Raw genomic sequence first — 12,518 nt, 5'->3', positions numbered from 1 at the left:
ACTTTAACCAATCTGTTCCACATAATTTTGAAGTGCAAACACTATCCAACATGGCAGAGTTAAAGGGGTCTGCGACTAACACCTTCGCCACAGGACTAAAACCCCCGTGACCAGTAAGATACATTCAAATTCATCATTATCTTCAAGCTCTTATCAGAATTCTCTGCATCGTGTGTCATTTAGAGGACTCTGTCTCTTCACTTTGGGCAGTTTATTACAATAATAATATCTTGATTTGCAAGTGAAGTACCTGCTAACTGTTCCTTGGGCATTCCTTGATTTCATTCGCTGATTATTGCTGTTCCAATTCTCTCTTCTGCCAAAGGTGTTTTCATCCTCAATCTGTCTGTCATCAATCCATCCATTGCATTGATGCCTGTGCCCAGTATCTGGACTGTTTTGATATCTGGCAATATATTCTTTGTTTCACCGTGCAATGTCCTATTTGTTCCACGAAGGCTGAAGAAATTGACTGTTTCCTCACGTTCTTTTTCAAAGCAGCAGAAATCTGATCAAATAGGGTTTTCCTCTCCAAAAGCTGAACACCAGTTAGGACCAGTAGCCTGCCCATGTGTGACATCTTGGCACAATCTAGCCATTTCAATGCCAGCACTGATTCAAGGAATGTCATATTGAATTTGTCGATCAATTCTCTGTTGAAGTCAATTGTATAATTCCTCCATGGAATGACCATATATTTTCTGAAATGTATCAAATCCTGATCATGCCTCATAGGCATTTAATGGATTGTCCCTGTTGCAAATTTTCACCAAGAGCTCGAATAGCAGGTCCAAACCTTCATTACTATCCCACTGTTGGGAATTCAGCTCACAAAGTAGTTTACTTCTTGTAGGAAGCAACAGTATCAAGGACATCCATCATTTCCCCTTTGGTAAGGACATAACCTGTTTCCACATATCCACTTCATTCTTCCATTGGTCACATGACTCAAATTCCAAAAACATTGGAAGATAAACGTACCCCAACAATTTAGAGCAGTGTTCTTCCATTTTCCACAATGGCTACTACTTTAATAGTTTTCTGTCTTTTCTTTAGTTTCAAACCTTCCCCTTCTAACAACCACTCACTTCTATGATGTTATATTCCAGAACGGCAGCTGGAATATGTGGAGCCAATCTTTACATATTTTTAGAGGCATTCATTTACACTAACAGATTACAAGCAAGCACTTCCTAACTCAACACTACATTGTCGGTCTCTATACTCATAAGGGCACAAGTGAATCTCCAGTTAATGCCCATCATCTGCCTACAATTAAACACAATTAAGATACAATTAAAAGCCACACTGAATACATAACAGGCATGGAACCTGGTCCTGTCATGCTCTATGTGCTTGGGCTCAGTAGCAGATTCAGTGTGAGAACAGTGATTTTTTTTTCTAGATTATTCATTGGTGTAACATGTAAGATCAGCATTTACTCCTCTTGAGAAGATGGTGCTGAGCTGCCTTTCCAACATGCAACTGTGTAAATAAATGCTTGTGAAAGTGTGCAAAGTTTGGCTTCAGTTATATCCTTTGCCAACTGGCTTTCTGGAATATTTCTGGAAGCAGACAATTGTTGCCTAAAAGTGAAGGTAGTAAATTTAAAAAAAACAGTTAGAGAAATACCATCTCAATAGCCATGTTGGAAAATGGCAAGCTCAGTGTCTTGTTAAGTCTTCAGAAGGCAGATAAGAGTCAACTACATTACTGTGGGCCTGGAGTCACAATGCAGGCCAGACTGGGTAAGGACAGCAGATTTCCTGTGCAAATAGACATTAGCGACCCAGATGCATTGTTATGAAAATCAGATTATTTCATGGTCAGCATTATCAGCCTTTCAAAAAAATCCAGATTTATTTACTGAAATTCAAATTCCGTACCAACCATTGAGGGATTTAAACACATGTCGCTGGATTACTAGTTCACAATCCTAGCCACTTTGCTACCATTCCCTGCTTGCAGCACAGGTCTGGGATGAAGCCGAGACCTTTCCTACTCTGCGCATCAAAGAAAGGGAGCGAGAGAACAGCAGAGAAGAGAAGAAGGGGGCCCAGATCCTCAGAACATAACCTCCCCAGTGACAGCTCACCCAGTGAGGTGTCTTCAGGCTGAAACAGAACAAAAGCCGAGGATGAACTTCACCTCTTTCTCTTTCACTATCTGGCTGTTTCTCTTTAGTTACCCTTAATTCTCATCCATCCCTCAATCTCCATACCCACATTCAACCTCCACTCAATTGCTCCCTCTCTCTTCCCGTTCTTCCCTTCTTCCTTAGTCTCCCTCTCTCAGCTCCTGCTTCCCCTCTCCCGCTCTCCCATTCCCCAGCTCTCCCGTTCCCCAACTCCCACCTCCTCTCACCCTGCCGATTCCAGTCCCCAATTTTTTTTATTCGTTCCTGGGATGTAGGCATCGCTGGCTAGGACAGCATTGATTGCCCATCCGTAATTGCCCTTGAGAAGGTGGTGGTGAGCTGCCTTCTTGAACCGCTGCAGTCCATGTGGGGTAGGTACACCCACAGTGCTGTTAGGAAGGGAGTTCCAAGATTTTCACCCAGTGACAATGAAGGAACGGCAATATAGTTCCAAATCAGGATGCTGTGTGGCTTGGAGGGGAACTTGCAGGTGGTGGAGTTCCCATGCATCTGCTGCCATTGTCCTTCTAAGTGATAGACGTTGCGGGTTTGGGAGGTGCTGTCTAAGGAGCCTTGGCGCGTTGCTGCAGTGCATCTTGTATTCGGTACACAGTGCTGCCACTGGGTATCATGGTGGAGGGAATGAATGCTTGTGGATAGGGTGCTAATTAAGTGGGCTGCTTTGTCCTAGATGGTGTGGAGTTTCTTGAGTGTTGTTGGAGCTGCACCCATCCAGGCAAGTGGAGAGTATTCCATCATACTTCAGACTTGTACCTAGTAGATGGTGGACAGGCTTTGGGAAGGTGAGTTACTCACCGCAGGATTCCTAGCCTCTGTCCTGCTCTTGTAGCCACGGTATTTATATGGCTACTCCACTTCAGTTTATGGTCAATGGTAGCCCCTAATGTAAGTATAGTGGGGGATTCAGCGATTGTTATACCATTGAATGGTCAAGTGGAAATGGTTCGATTCTCTCTTATTGGAAATGCTCATTGCCTGGCACTAGTGTGGCGCGAATATTACTTGCCACTTATCACCCAAGCCTGGATATTGTCCAGGTCTTGCTGCATTTCTACACGGGCTGCTTCAGTATCTGAGGAGTCGTGAATGGTGCTGAACATTGTGCAATCATCAGCGAACATCCCCACTTCTGACCTTATGATTGAAGGAAGGTCATCGATGAAGCAGCTGAAGATGGTTGGGCCTAGGACACTACCCTGAGGAACTCCTGCAGTGATGTACTGGAGTTCAGATGGTTGACCTCCAACAACCACAATCATCTACCTTTGCGTTCAGTATGATTCCAGCCAGCGGAGAGTTTTCCCCCTGATTCCCATTGACCTCAGTTTTGCTAGGGCTCCTTGATGCCATACAGGACCAAATGTTGCCTTGATGTCAAGGGCAGTCACTCTCACCTCACCTCTTGGATTCAGCTCTTTTGTACATGTTTGAACCAAGGCTGTAATGAGACCTGGAGCTGAGTGGCCCTGGCAGAACCCAAACTGAGCATCACTGAGCAGATTATTGCTAAGCAAATGCCGCTAGACAGTACTGTCAATGACACCTTCCATCACTTTACTGATGATTGAGAGTGGATAATGGGCAGTAATTGACTGGGTTGGACATGTCCTGCTTTTTGTGTACAGGACATTTCTGGGCAATTTTCCTCATTGCAGGGTAGATGGCAGTGTTGTAGCTGTACTGGAACAACTTGGCTAGGGGTGCAGCAAGTTCTGGAGCACAGGTCTTCAGTCCTATTCCCGGAATATTGTCAGGGTCCACAGCCTTTGCAGTATCCAGTGCCTTCAGTCGTTTCTTGATATCACGCGGAGTGAATTGAATTGGCTGAAGTCTGGCATCTGTGATGCTGGGGACCTGAGGAGGAGGTCAAGATGGATCATCCACACAGTACTTTTGGCAAAAGATTGTTGCAAATGCTTCAGCCTTATCTTTCACACTGATGTGCTGGGTTCACCCATCATTGAGGATGGGGATATTTATGGAGCCACCTCCTCCAGTTAGTTGTTTAATTGTCCACCATCATTCACGGCTGGATGCGGCAGGACTGCAGAGCTTAGATCTGATCCGTTGCTTGTGGGATTGCTTAGTCTTGTTTATTGCATGCTGCTTCCGCTGTTTTCCATGTGAACAGTCATGTGCTGTCGCTTCACCAGGTTGATACCTCATTTTGAGGTATGCCTGGTGCTGCTCCTGGCTAGCCATCCTGCACTTTTCATTGAACCCTGGTTGGTCTCCTGGCTTGGTAATGGTAGAGTGGAGGATATGCCGGGCCATGAGGTTACAGATTGTGGTAGAGTACGATTCTGCTGCTGCCCCACAGCGCCTCATAGATGCCCAGTTGTGCATTACAGGATCTCTTCGAAATCTATCCCATTTAGCATGGTGGTAGTGCCACACAACACGATGGATGGTATCCTCAATGTAAAGGCGGGACTTCGTCTCTACAAGGACTGTGCGGTGGTCACACCTACCAATACAGTCATAGATAGATGCATCGGCGGCACGCAGATTGCCGAGGACAAGGTCAAGTATGTTTTTCCCCTCTTGTTGGTTCCTTCATGACCTGCTGCAGACCCAGTCTAGCAGCTATGTACTTTAGGACTCGGCCAGTTCAGTCAGTAGTGGTGCTACCAAGCCACTCTTGGTGATGGACATTGAAGTCCCCCACCCAGAGTATATTCTGTGCCTTTTCCACACTCAGTGCTTTCTCCAAATGTTTTTCAACATGGAGGAGTACTGACTCATCAGCTGAGGGAGGGTGGTAGGTGGTAATCAGCAGGAGGTTTCCTTGCCTTATTTGGCTTGATGCTGACCATGAGACTTCATGGGATCTGGAGTCGATTTTGAGGACTCCAAGGGCAACTCCCTCCCGACTGTATACCACTGTACTGTCACCTTTGCTGGATCTGTCCTGCCAATTGGACAGGACTTACGCAGGAATGGCGATGACAGTGTCTGGGACATTGTCTGTAAGGTATGATTCCGTGAGTATGACTATGTCAGGCTGTTGCTTGACTAGTCTGTGGGACAGCTCTCCCAACTTTGGCACAAGCCCTCAGATGTTAGTAAGGAGGACTTTGTAGGGTCGACAGGGCTGGGTTTGCCGTGGCCACTTTTGGTGCCAATAGCGATGCCGGGTTGCCCGTCTGGTTTCATTCCTTATCAGCTTTGTAGCAGTTAGATACAACTGAGTGGCTTGCTCGGCCATTTCAGAGGGTATTTAAGAGTTAGTGGGTCTGGAGTCACATGTAGGCCAGACCAGGTAAGGACAGCAGATTTCCTTCCCTAAAGGACATTAGTGAACCAGATATCTTTTTTCGACAATCGATTCATGGCGACTATTAGACTAGTTTTTAATTCCAGACTTATTCATTGAACTCAAATTCCACCTTCTGTTCTGGTGGGATTCAAACCCATGACCCTGGAGCAATACCCTGGATGTCTGGGTTACTAGTCCAGTGACAATACCACTATACCACTGCCCCCCCTTCTTTACCTTCTTCCCCTTCTTCCCACCTTTATATTCAGTGACTCTGCAGCATCCCCTTACCTTGTTTGGAGTCACCATTGGCGAGCATCGTAAGCATGGGGTTCAGGGTGCCGATGAACAGGAAGTTTCGGAGCTGGATGATGGAGAGCCAGAGTAGGTGGGTGAGGAAGAGCTTGGAGGAGATGCAGCTAATGAAGGAGGGAATATCTTCATTGTTCGTTTCTGAGTCTGAAGCAGGAGAAGAGGAGAAATACAGTTAAAAGGAGGAGGAAATGGCCAAGGTACTTGGACAGTTTAAAAAACAATTTCAATGAGAGTAGACATTGAAATCCTTGCCCTTTCATAGCTTCACTTTACAATACAGCAAGAGGAGATTTGGTGCACAGTGGTTTGCAAGATTCTATTCAATTCATCCCATTCTCCTAGAATTACAGCAATAACCCCGAAAATGATTTCCCCTTCAAGTATTTAATAAATTCCTCTTTTGAAATTTACTATTGAATCTCCTTCCCAGTACCATTTTGGCGAGATCACAGTAACTCTCTGTGTAAAAGAAATACTCCTCATCTCCTCAAATACTCCTCTTCTCAGTCTCAGTCTCAGTCATCTCATTATCAAAAAGGAGGAGGTGTTGGGTGTCTTGCAAAGCATTGAGGTAGATGAGTCCCCAGGGCCTGATGGGATCTACCCTAGAATACTGAGGGAGGCAAGGGAAGAAATTGCTGGGGCCTTGACATAAATCTTTGGATCCTCATTGGCGACAGGTGAGGTCCCAGAGGACTGGAGAATAGCCAATGTTGTTCCTTTGTTTAAGAAGGGTAGCAAGGATAATCCAGGAAATTATAGGCTGGTGAGCCTTACGTCAGTGGTAGGGAAATTATTAGAGAGGATTCTTCGGGACAGGATTTACTCCCATTTGGAAACAAACAAACTTATTAGTGAGAGACAGCACGGTTTTGTGAAGGGGAGGTCGTGTCTTACTAATTTGATTGAGTTTTTTGAGGAAGTGACGAAGATAATTGATGAAGGAAGGGCAGTGGATGTTATCTATATGGACTTTAGTAAAGCCTTTGACAAGGTCCCGCATGGCAGACTGGTACAAAAGGTGAAGTCACACGGGATCAGAGGTGTGCTGGCAAGATGGATACAGAACTGGCTCGGTCATAGAAGACAGAGGGTATCAGTGGATGGGTGTTTTTCTGAATGGAGGGCTGTGACTAGTGGTGTTCCACAGGGATCAGTGCTGGGACCTTTGCTGTTTGTAGTATATATAAATGATTTGGAGGAAAATGTAGCTGGTCTGATTAGTAAGTTTGCGGACGACACAAAGGTTGGTGGAGTTGCGGATAGTGTTGAGGATTGTCAGAGGATGCAGCAAGATATAGATCGGTTGGAGACTTGGGCGTAGAAATGGCAGATGGAGTTTAATCCGGACAAATGTGAGGTAATGCATTTTGGAAGGTCTAACGCAGGTGGGAGGTATACAGTAAATGGCAGAACCCTCAGGAGTGTTGACAGGCAATGAGATCGGGGCGTACAGGTCCACAGGTCACTGAAAGTGGCAACGCAGGTGGATAAGGTAGTCAAGAAGGCAGACGACATGCTTGCCTTCATCGGTTGGAGCGTAGAGTATAAAAATTGGCAAGTCATGTTGCAGCTGCACAGAACCTTAGTTAGGCCACACTTAGAATATTGCATGCAATTCTGGTCACCACACTACCAGAAGGACGTGGAGGCTTTGGAGAGGGTACAGAGGAGGTTTACCAGGATGTTGCCTGGTCTGGAGGGCATTAGCTATGAGGAGAGGTTGGAAAAACTCAGATTGTTTTCACTGGAACGACGAAAGTGGAGGGGCGACATGACAGAAGTTTACAAAGTTATGAGCGGCATGGACAGGGTGGATAGTCAGAAGCTTTTTCCCAGGGTGGAAGAGTCAGTTACTAGGGGACATAGGTTTAAGGTGCGAGGGGCAAAGTTTAGAGGGGATGTGCGACTCAAGTTTTTTACACATAGGGTGGTGAGTGCCTGGAACTTGCTGCCAGGGGAGGTGGTGGAAGCAGATACGATAGCGACGTTTAAGAGACATCTTGACAAATACATGAATAGGAAGGGAATAGAGGGATATGGGCCCCGGAAGTGCAGAAAGTTTTAGTTTAGACAGGCATCATGATTGGCGCAGGCTTGGAGGGCCGAATGGCCTGTTCCTGTGCTGTACTGTTCTTTGTTCTTTGTTATCCCCTCAAATACTCCTCATCTCCTCCTCCAGTTCTTTTTTGATTATCTTAAATCTGTGTCCTCTCATACTGACCTTCCTACCACCAGAAACATTCCTCCTTGGTTTCCAAAGAGTTGGAAAATAACATCCTTTCTTTTGATCTCTGCTTCAACGAGTACAGTCAATGATTTACCGGAATGGTTCTGGGGATGAGCGATTTTGGCTATAAGGTCATGTCGGATAAGCTAGGGTTGTTCTTCCTGGTGTAAACGAGTTTGAGGTGAAGATTGTTAGAGATGTGCAAGGTTATGGCAGGTTTATGTCAGGTAGACAAGGAAAAATGGTTCCCATTAGGTAAGGTATAAAGACGAGGGGACATAGATTAAACGTTTTGGGCAAGAGATGCAGGAGGATGTGAGGAAGAACTTTTTTATGCAGTGAGTAATGGAGACAATGATTTCTAAAGGTAATTGGATGGACAGCTAAAGGAAAAAGATGCAGGGCTCTCGGGATAAAGTGGGGGAATGGGACTGACTGGATGCGTCTTCAGAGGTGCAGCATGGACTTCATGGCTCGAATGGTCTCCATCTGTGCTGTAACGACTCTAGTGTTCTATGACCCTATATCCATACATTAAATGAATGGGAAAAACTATGGCAAAAGGATTGCAATAGAAGTAAATTTAAGGTCATCATCATTGACCTAAGTGGATAGAATAGAGTATTTTCTAAATGGTGAAAAGACTAGAAACAGTTGACGTCCAAAGAAACTGGTGGCTGCAGTTACATTGTTCATTAACGGAACAAATACAGAAAATAATCAAAAAGGCTAATGGAACGTCATCCTTAGTACCTACCAGACAAGAAGACAAGGGAGTAAAGGTCATGCTTCAGATCTTCAAATAAAAGCAAAATACTGGTTCTGAAGAAGGGTCACTGACCTGAAACGTTAACTCTGCTTCTCTCTCCACAGATGCTGCCAGACCTGCTGAGTATTTCCAGCATTTCTTGTTTTTATTTCAGATCTTCAAAGCCCCAGTTAGACCATACCTGGAGTACTCTGAAGAGTTCTGAGCCCCACACCTTAGGAAGGATATCTTGGCTTTGAAGGGGCTGCAGTGTAGATTGACGAGGATGCTAACATATCTCCAAAGGTTAACATACAACAAGAAATTACACCAAGTAGCGTTATATTCCCTGAAATTTAGAAGGTTAAGGAGGTGTTTTGATCAAAGCTTTGAAGATATTAAGGATAATTCATCAGGTAGATAGACAAAAACTGTTTCCACTGGCTTGGAAGTCTAGGACGAGGGGGCATAGTCGAAAAATGAGGACGGATATACTTGCATTGCAGGCAGCTCAGGGAATGTTCACTTGTATGATTCCTGGAATTAAGGGGTTGTCTTATGAGGAAAGGTTAAGCAACTTGAGCCTATACTCATTGGAGTTTCGCAAAAGGAGAGTTGATCTTATTGAAACGTATAAGACTCTGAGGGGGCTTCACAGGGTAGATACTGAGAGGATGTTTGCTTTCGTGAGCTAATCTAGAACTAGGGGTCTCCTTTTTAAGAGGGTTGTTCATCTTTGGAATTCTCTTCCCTGGTGAGCAGTGGAGGCTGGGCCATTGAAAGTATGCAAGGCAGAGTTAGACCGATTGTTGAGTTAAAAAGGAGTCAAGGGTTATGCTGTGGGGTGGGGGTTGGTGGTGATGGAGGGGTTAGTGGACAGGCAGGAAAGTGAAGGTAAGGCCACAGTCAGGTCTTATTGAACTGCCGAGGAGGTTTGAATGACCTGCTCCTACTCATATTTCTTATGATCTTATAACCTTAACACTAGATGTTTCAGGAGAGAAGTTTGGAAGAACCTCTCCATACAAAGGGTGGCAGAAATTTAGAATTCACTTCCACAAGCAGCAATTAATGCCGTTACAATCGTTCATTTTAAAATCTGTGAATGATAGATATTTGTTATCGCAATGTATAAAGGGGTGTATTACAATGGTAGTTATATGGGGGTAGGTCACAGATCGGCCATGATCTCATTCAATGGCAGAACAGGTTTGATGGGCTAAGAGGTCGCTCCCTGTTCCTATTTACTGATGGAGGGACAAGAGTAAAGGAAGAAAAGGGGAAAATGTAAAGGGAAAGAGGAAGAAAGGGAGAAGGGGAGGGGCAAGTGGGTAAGGGAAGAGAGGAGAAAGGGGGAAGGGAAGGGTCGGGAAGAGGAATGGGTAGGGGAAGAAGGGAAAGGATAAATGGGAAGTTATAGAGTATGGTGGAAGAAGAAATGAAGCATAGGGAGAGGACACTGCAATCCCAGACATGGCAATCACTATCCCTGGGTATGTCCTGTCCCACCGGCAGGACAGTCCCAGCAGAGGTGGTGGCACAGTGGTGCACAGTAGGGAGGGAGTTGCCCTGGGAGTCCTCAACATCTACTCTGGACCTCATGAAGTCTCATGGCATCAGGTCAAACATGGACAAGGTAACCTCCTACTGATTACCACCTACCGCTCTCCCTCAGCTGATGAGTCAGTAATCACCCATGTTGAACACCACTTGGAGGAAGCACTGAGGGTGGCAAGGGCACAAAATGTACTCGGGGTGGGGGACTTCAATGTCCATCACCAAGAGTGGCTCGGTAGCACCACTACTGACCGAGCTGGCCGAGTCCAAAAGGACATAGCTGCTAGACTGGGTCTGCGGCAGGTGGTGGGGGAACCAACACGAGGGAAAAACATACTTGACCTTGTCCTCACCAATCTGCCTGCTGCAGATGCTTCTGTCCATGACTCTATTGGTAGGAGTGACCACCGCACAGTCCTTGTGGAGACGAAGTCCCGCCTTCACATTGAGGATACCGTTCATCGTGTTGTGTGGCACTATCACCGTGCTGAATGGGATAGATTTTGAACGGATCTAGCAATGCAAAACTGGGCATCCATGAGGCGTTGTGGGCCATCAGCAGCAGCAGAATTGTACTCAACCACAATCTGTAACCTCATGGCCCGGCATATCCCCCACTCTACTATTACCATCAAGCCAGGAGACCAACCCTGGTTCAATGAAGAGTGCAGGAGGGCATGCCAGGAGCAGCATCAGGCATACCTCAAAATGAGGTGTCAACCTGGTGAAGCTACAACCCAGGACTACTTGCATGCCAAACTGCGTAAGCAGCGTGCGATAGACAGAGCTAAGCGATCCCATAACCAATGGATCAGATCTAAGCTCTGCAGTCCTGCCACATCCAGCCGTGAATGGTGGTAGAAAATTAAACAACTAACTGGAGGAGGTGGCTCCACAAATATCCCCATCCTCAATGATGGGGGAGCCCAGCACATCAGTGCGAAAGATAAGGCTGAAGCATTTGCAACAATCTTCAGCCAGAAGTGCAGAGTTGATGATTCATCTCGGCCTCCTCCTGAAGTCCCCAGCATTACAGATGCCAAACTTCAGCCAATTCGATTCACTCCACATGATATCAAGAAACGACTGAAGGCACTGGATACAGCAAAAGCTATGGGTCCTGACAATATTCCGGCAATAGTACTGAAGACTTGTGCTCCAGAACTTGCCGCACCCCTAGCCAAGCTGGTTCCAGTGCAGCTACAACACTGGCATCTACCCTGCAATATGGAAAATTGCCCAGGTCTGTCCTGTACACAAAAAGCAGGACAAATCAAACCTGTTCAATTACCGCCCCATCAGCCTACTCACTATCATCAGTAAAGTGATGGAAGGTGTCATCAACAGTGCTATCAAACAGCACTTGCTTAGCAATAACCTACTCAGTGACACTCAGTTTGGGTTCTGCCAGGGCCACTCAGCTCCTGATCTCATTACAGCCTTGGTTCAAACATGGACAAAAGGGCTGAACTCAAGAGGTGAGGTGAGGTGAGAGCGACTGCCCTTGACATCAAGGCAACATTTGACCGAGTCTGGCATCAAGGAGCCCGAGCAAAACTGAGGTCAATGGGAATCAGGGGGAAAACCGTCCGCTGGCTGGAGTCATACCTAGCGCAAAGGAAGATGGTTGTGGTTGTTGGAGGTCAATCATCTGAGCTCCAGGACATCACTGCAGGAGTTCCTCAGGGTAGTGTCCTAGGCCCAACCATCTTCAGCTGCTTCATCAATGACCTTCCTTCAGTCATAAGGTCAGAAGTGGGGATGTTCGCGGATGATTGCACAATGTTCAGCACCATTCGTGACTCCTCAGATACTGAAGCAGTCCGTGTAGAAATGCAGCAAAACCTGGACAATATCCAGGCTTGGGCTGATAACTGGAAAGTAACATTCATGCCACACAAGTGCCAGGGAATGACCAGCTCAAACAAGAGAGAATCTAACCATCTCCCCTTGATATTCAATGGCATTACCATCGCTGAATCCCCCACCATCAACATCTTAGGGGTTACCATTGACCAGAAACTGAACTGGAGTAGGCATATAAATACCGTGGCTACAAGAGCAGATCAGAGGCTAGGAATCCTGAGGCGAGTAACTCACCTCCTGACTCCCCAAAGCCTGTCCACAATCTACAAAGGCACAAGTCAGGAGTGTGATGGAATACTCTCCACTTGCCTGGATGGGTACAGCTCCAACAACACTCAAGAAGCTTGACACCATCCAGGACAAAGCAGCCCGCTTGATTGGCACC

The 12,518-nt window shown here is 46.1% G+C and overlaps 1 pseudogene; it reads right to left on the bottom strand.

Moving 5' to 3' along the window:
• LOC137373410 (equilibrative nucleobase transporter 1-like) overlaps positions 1–12,518 on the bottom strand; it is a 79,693-nt pseudogene that overhangs the window by 33,488 nt on the left and 33,687 nt on the right.

The sequence above is a fragment of the Heterodontus francisci genome, chromosome 9, assembly GCF_036365525.1.
Source record: "Heterodontus francisci isolate sHetFra1 chromosome 9, sHetFra1.hap1, whole genome shotgun sequence".
NCBI classification, from domain to species: domain Eukaryota; kingdom Metazoa; phylum Chordata; class Chondrichthyes; order Heterodontiformes; family Heterodontidae; genus Heterodontus; species Heterodontus francisci.
This window is presented reverse-complemented; position numbering and strand designations above follow the sequence as displayed.